Source organism: Patella vulgata, chromosome 7, assembly GCF_932274485.2.
Source record: "Patella vulgata chromosome 7, xgPatVulg1.2, whole genome shotgun sequence".
Lineage (NCBI taxonomy): Eukaryota > Metazoa > Mollusca > Gastropoda > Patellidae > Patella > Patella vulgata.
This window is the reverse complement of record NC_065885.2, coordinates 56,550,086-56,557,738: the sequence shown is the minus strand read 5'-3', so window position 1 is coordinate 56,557,738 and position 7,653 is coordinate 56,550,086.

The following is a 7,653-nucleotide window of genomic DNA, read 5'->3' as shown; positions in this document are numbered from 1 at the left end:
TACTGTGTTTTGTTTTATATTTTATTTCCTTGTCAGTGATGCAGGGCGGAAGGCCTGACAAGGACAGCTGTCTAGTCGTTCGGATGGGACGAAAAAACCGAGGTCCCGTGTACACATTGGCGTGCACGTAAAAGATCCCTTGGCAGTTGGAATTTGATATAAGAGTGGGCCGTAGTGCCGCTGCCCGGGCAAAATTTCCCTCATAGCACACTGTATGGCGTATGCCCGTCTTCATTAGCCCAGTTTAGGAGCAAAACAGTAGGACGTTAAACCAAATTTCATTTCATTTCATTTTATATTTTATATTCTCATATTTTATTGTGAATGCTAGTCTGAACAACCTTCGGGTGCCCTTCTATGGTCACGACTATATGACAAAGTATAGTTCACTACACTCGAACGATAGTCGTCAAAATGGTCACCGCTCTCTTCTATGAACTGCCACAAAACCGTTTACTTGACGCAAGCGCAAGTTTGCTTTCCGAAAACTTTGATATGACCACATCATTCTTTGGAGATAAATTCCCGGAACGTTTGCCAAAAGTTTCTGATTATGCTGTTCTAGAGGTAAAATATGAAACGACGATTTCAAGAAGTCTACTCACAGTTGAGTTAGTGACCGTGTTATCCCCAGACCAGACAATAAAATAAACAAACAAACCAAATATCCAGAGTTTATGCACAGTTACATAATTTATATTTATAATGTATATCAAACTGATGTATTTAATGAACAAAATGGTTTGTTTGCATAATTGTATTTCCAAATAAAATTCACAAATGGATGAAATTGTTTAAATAGAATACTGTCACTTTTACAATTTAAGTTCAACATCAACCTTGGTCAAATTGGTTGATTATCTACTCTATAGGCGTACGAGCTGGGCGCCCCCCCCCCATTTTGGACACCAAATGCTGGGAAAATTTGGGCACACAGTTGTATAAAAAAATATTGTGTTCTTGAATGTGTCCAATTTAACAGCAAATTTATTATTATTATGTAACATACTAAGAACCTAACTACATTTTTTGGGCACCAACCACCACCGCCCCCCCCCCCCGTCAAAAATTTCCCCGTACGCCTATGATGGAAACTACTTAAATATATTATCTGAATTTAAATAACCCTCCGGTTCTGGGGCAACATTGGTAATATACGTTCTATCTTCAAATAACAATTCCAACACAACATATGTTTTGTCGCGGGCCGCCATTTGTAATCTGACTTGACCAGCCTCAACCGACCTCGAAAGATGGGTTAACCATGGTCGCGACGACTGTAGTCTAACCATTTCAAGTTCGGGTGCGCATGGTCGCGACCTTATTGAACCATGGTTGAACATTTGGATGAGCCGAAGGCGGCCCAGGAGGTTACCGAGAAAGTTCATCGGAATTTTCCGGCGAGGTTTCCCCTTGCAGTGGTGCAGGACGGAGGGCATGGCAAGGACAACTGTCTAGTTCGGATGGGACTAAAACCGAGGTCCCAAGTGCACTTAAAAGATCCCTTGGTAGCTGGATTTCGATATAACAGTAGGCCGTAGCGCCGCTGTCCTGTCAAAATTTCCCTCAAAGCACACTGTATTGCGTTAGCCCGTCAGAACAGAACAGTAGGAAGTTAAAACCCAGTTCATTTCATTGCATATTTGTGGTGAAGTAAAGGTCCGTCAATTGTGCAATTAATTCCACAGATCCAAGTTTTTGATGGGGGCCACAGCTTTCGAGGCTTTTGTGGACGCCCAAGATGCTGTGGACTCTTTGAGTCAAATGTTATCATCCGATTGTCTTCACATGTATACATGCGTCGCAGTGGTCAAAGTCTTAAGAGTAAGCAGTCTATTTCAACGTTGGCGACGTCGTATCAAAACTGGAAGTTCATCAATCGATGTACAAATGTACAAGCAATAGTATGTCAAGTTTCATGTTGGTCGTACTGGAATTGACGGAACCTTGGGTTTTTTCGAAGAGCGTCTCCTACAAGAGGAAGAAGAGCATTTCTTGAATTGCAAAAGAGATTTACAATCGTCCATTTGTTAAAGTGCTGCGTTTCCATTGCGTCTCCACGTTTTCATTCGCAAAGTCGGAGCAGAACAGTAGAGCGTTAAACCCCATTTCATTTCATTTCCATTGCGTCTCGGGAGTGGATGACCGAATGGTTAGCGCGTGCGCTTTTTATTATAAGGTCTGTCATTGAGTCACCTGGCTTGGTATCTATTCCCCGGTTGTACGTGACAAGGAGTAGTGTCGCCTGTCCAACCTCGTGGGTTTTCTCCGGGTCCTCCGGTTTCCTTCCACTGCTAAAGACACCTGCCAATTGAACCATGTTTTAGTTCCGAAATGACCTAGTTTGTGTCGAGTTGACGTTAAACCCCATTTCTCGCTCTCTTGATTGCGTCCCGGGTATATTATTGTAATTGCCACCAACAAATGAGCAAGCATAGTAAAGATCAGACGATGAGCAGGATTATATTTGTCGTGGACCACATAATTAGACAAAATATTACCCAAATAATACATTGAGCGATGGGACAATTAATAGAAATATCAATCTAGTGATGTCACGCAATCAACCACCTCCTTGAAATGGCGGCACAAGAGGTCTGTCTCTAATGCAGATAATTTCAAAGATCACTGAAGTTGAGATTGTTTTCTGTCACTGGTGTCCGATAATGTCAGCTAATCTCAAAATTAAAAATCAACTTTATGTAGTTGTGTATGTAACTTAACATACGACATCTTGAGTTGGAGGCCGTAAACGCGATAGAGCACAACGATATCAATAGGATTTCTTAACTTAAAGATACATTATGTAAGAGCTAAATCTGCCTATTGCAAATCTTAATTAACTTAAACTTACCAAGACCATAATCAACTCTCGATGCCATGGATACATGCATGCGATATTTAGTGGATTTTAATACGTTTTGTGGTGGATGAAATAACCGTAAAAATTATAGCGAGAACTGTCAGCTCTTTATTTAATCTTACCTAATGCCCCTTTAACATACGGAGTCTTGAGTTGGAGGCCTTTTAAAGCCCGTGAACATGATATAGCACAAAGATATTCATAGGATTTTTATGCGCCCACATTTTCACGCGGACGTATTGTGCCGTCGCTCCTGTCCGTCCGTCCGTTCACATTTGTTTGCGGACACTCTACAGGTCACAACTTTTATCCGCACATTTCCGACCATAACTTCCTGGATTATGGCCCCTGATTATACGAAAAATCGGGTGTTTTTTTAGCTTGTTCTCTATCCATCTCTTGCAAAATGTGGGCGTATCTGGCCTGGCAACCGCTGTTTTTTTTTAATATTGTTATTGTTCATTTGGGAGTAAATGGGAAGCCCATCGAAATTCGGGAGCGTGGTGGCCCAGTGAGTAAGGTTCTGGCTTTCTAAAAAGGAGATCTGGGGTTCGATGCCGGTTTTTGTCAAGAAAGTCGCCCGGGGTTATCCAGCGTCGTCTCCCCTTGTCAGTGTTGCAGGGTAGAGGGCCAAGAAAGGACAGTGTCTAGTCGTTCGGGTGGAACAAAAACCGTGGACCCGTCTACGTGTTGCTGTGTAGGTTAAAGAACCATTGACACTTGGATTTCGATATAAGAGTAGGCAGTATCGCCGTAGACCGCGCAGAATTTGACGTACGCCTGTTTATTAGCTCAGTCGGTGCAAAAATGTAGGACTTTAAACCCCAGTTTGGAACTTTAGTCATCCCTCAGTTTATTTAAAATTTATGAAATCTCGAGAGCGCGATACACGACTGAGATCCCGAAAGAATGTTTTTAAAAACTCGACGACAAAGTAAATTATGGAATAAAAAAAAAAATACTATCGAATTTCTGCCCCTTGTACGAGACAGGATGTACATATACTATTCAAAAAAAGTAGGGGATATTTGATTTTGGGGGCATAATACTAAAATATGCAAATGACTACGAAAAAAGTCACTATAGAACCTAACAGAAGAAACATTTCCAGTTACATGTGACGCCCAAACGCACCAATAGCTACCGCATGGAATGCAGGTGATGCTTGGGATCATCATGGGGGTCCAATCCAAGATTTGCACGACTCTGACTTTGAATGTTACAGTCATTGTGGCATTGAATTCCAGGGTGGAAACATCAGTTTAATTGTTTTAGTGACCAGAAAACAAATTTTGATATGCGTCGGCTTACCCAAAATGAAAGATTACGTGTCCTTGGCATGCTACAGATCGGCACAACACAGGCGGTTGTGGCGCGGACGATGAATGTTTCTCAGTCTGTCATAAGCAGGCTATGGTCCAGATACCGTGATACACAATCTGTACAGGACAGACCACGCTCAGGTCGACTAAGGGCGACAACTCAAGCCCAGGATCGATTTATCCGTACCTTGGCCTTGAGAAATCGTATCATCACAGCAAATCAGATCAGCGCTCGTCTTCAAACAGACACTGGTGTGAGAGTGAGTGGCCAGACGATTCGGAATCGACTGCATAGGGGTCACCTTCGCGCCCGACGTCCTCGCGTGATCCCTTGTTTGAGAGATCATCACATTCAGGCAAGACGTCGTTGGTGTAGGGATCGTAAACACTGGGATAATCGACGCTGGCGCAATGTGATGTTTTCAGATGAGTCAAGGTTCACTGTTGATTTTTTGGACAGACGTAGGAGGGTGTGGCGTCGTCGAAACGAGCGCTTCCAAGACGTTAACGTCATCAGACATGATCGATTTGGGGGTGGTTCTGTTATGGTGTGGGGAGGCATCACTGTTGCTGGAAGAACGGCTTTACGTGTTGTTGCAGGGCGTGTTACAGGCCAGTACTACCGGGACAACATCTTGGCAGTCCATGTTGTGCCGTTCGCACGACGTCATGGCCGCCGTTTCATCTTCCAGGATGACAACGCAAGATGTCACAGGGCCAGGATCGTTACAGGTTACCTCCAACAACAGAACATCACCACATTACCTTGGCCAGCACTGAGTCCCGACCTCTCCCCCATCGAGCATGTCTGGGACATGCTTGGACAGAGGTTACGTCAACGTCAACAACGTCCTGCCAATGTCCAAGAACTTGCTGCTGCGTTGCAACAGGAATGGGACAATCTGGACCAAAATGACCTTAGACGTCTCATTAGGAGTATGCCACGTCGGATCAATGCTTGTTTGGCAAACAGAGGAGGATTTACCCGTTACTGACTTGGTTGTGATGCTGTGGTAACTTTGCTGTTTGACCCCGGGTATCATTTTACCCTTATAATGGTCAGTCTGTGCCTTACTTAGTCTAACGATCATTTGGAATAAATCGATGAATGTGAACTTCATTTCATTTTGTCATTTGTTTCTTCGTCAGTTTCATTAGGTGACTTTAATAACACTTAAAAATCAAATATCCCCTACTTTTTTTGAATAGTATATATAAGCCAACATTTTTTTTCATGTATTATTAAGGTGTAATTAAACGAGTTTCATTCCTGCTGTGTCATTGGACGTATAATTGCCGCCATAATTAATGATGTAATGTATATAGTACATGATATAATACTGAATGCTTACTAACACGGACCTGAGGCTCTATTTTATAAAATCACTGAAGTACGCAGACGAGAGTCGCACTGTCTATCAACTTGCTGCACTTATTGTTTAATTGCCGACAAAACATATTTCCGGAAATTCGACAAAAAGGGATGGGAATAAACGATTAAAAGTGCACCACACCATTATTACACGTTTGATAGAGAGAGCGAGAAATGGGGTTTAATGTCCACTCGACACAAACTAGGTCATTTCGGGACTAACATGTGGTTTAATTTTATTTCAATAATTCGCTTGCGCGTAGGGGTCTTTAGCAGTGGGAGGAAACCGGAGGACCCGGAGGTTGTACAGGCGACCCTACTCATTGTCACGTACAACCGGGGATTCGAAACCACGCCAGTTGACTCAATGACAGGCCTTATGACACTGCGCGCATTTGCTAACCATTTGGCCATCCAACCACCCTTATTACACGATTGATTTAAATACTTAGCACAGATTGAGCCATGGTGGCTCGATAACACGGAGGTCCCGTGTTCGAACCCTGCTTTGGCGGAGAAAGTTCATCGGATTTTTCCGACGGAGTTCCCCCTTGTCTGTGGTGCAGGACAGAGCAGAGTGTCTGGCAAGGGACAACGTTTAGTCGTTCGAACGGGACGGAAAGCCGGGGTCCCATGTACACATTGAAGTGCACGTAAAAGATCCCCTGGCAGCTGGAATTCGATAAAAGAATAGGCCGTAGCGCCGCTGTCCGAGCAACATTTCCCTCATGCCATAGCACACTGAATGGCGTATGCCCGTCTTCATTAGCCCAGTCGGAACAGAATAGTAGGGCAATAAACCCCATTTCATCTAATTTCACTAAACACGGGCGATTTCATTTATTTGAAATGATAATGAGTTGAACGTCCTACTTTTCTGCACCAACCGAGATAATGAAGACGGGCATATTTGGCATCCTAAATTTGGCATCTAACATTCCGTGGTGCTCCCATTACCATGATGCTCTAAGCAGGTGTTTATTTTTCTTTATGGTTAATCCAGCGCTGTTAGCATTCTGTTTTGTAATGCGTTTCTACATCGTTTCACATCTGTCATACACACAAAGACTAAAAAACTTTTTTCAATTTTATAAAATGGAAGCAGAATAAATACTCAACAAAATTCTCGAAGTATGCTTAGTGTTTTCGACTAAAATCGTCGATTTAGGACTTAAAATGTCGGCCAACAAGTTTAGTGTCTGTCCTCAAGCGGAGCGAACTGTAGACCGACAGCCTAAGTTTAGTATGCGCATTTGCTAGTGGTCGTGGGAGGCGTAAGATTGGTCTCTACCACCGTATTCCTGATAAGATCTGTGAGACCCCCATATGCAGTCATTTGAATATGTGTTACAAGTCCCTGTAAAATTCCGATGCATTAGGGATGCTGTGATATGTCTGTGCAGACGGTAATTAAGCAGGCGAGTGAAGCGCGCGAAATGGCGATGTAAGGCTGGTGTGCCGGCGGTTAGCCCATCGTTCCATCGTTCTTCTAGAATGCCAATTATGATATAAGTATATTGTACAGGAGTTCACTGATTTCTTTCCTGGTTCGTACGTATGTCGAAGTCAAGCTTGGGTGCTGGCGGTTAGCCCTTCGACAAGACGAGTGACGGTTAGTTACATGTATTCCTTCACAACGGCGTTGATTTGTCATAATTTCTTTTTTTTTTGGGGGGGGGGACGAACCCTGGAATCTGGAACATTTCATGACCAAACGAAATAAATAATTACGAACAGTTTACTGTACCAGTGTTATTTCGATGAAGGCTGTAACTAGGGGTAATATGATGACATTATGGAAAAATTGACTGCCTACATCAAAGCTGCACAAACATTAATTGTTCATGAAGTTAAAGGGACTATCCCGATTTGAACAGAGTCTCAAAATAAAAGTCCGAGTACGTTTGAAATTTAAGCGCCAAAATATAGAGGAATGGTGTATTTACCTTGTCTCAAAAATTCAGCTCACAATATTTAGTCGTTTGGACGTGAACGTCATAAATGTTTATCCGGATACGTAACCCTTTTAAGATTTCTGGTCATTTTTTCGTTGGGTGACCTGATAATCGATTCCCATTCCTTTAGAGGTCTATACA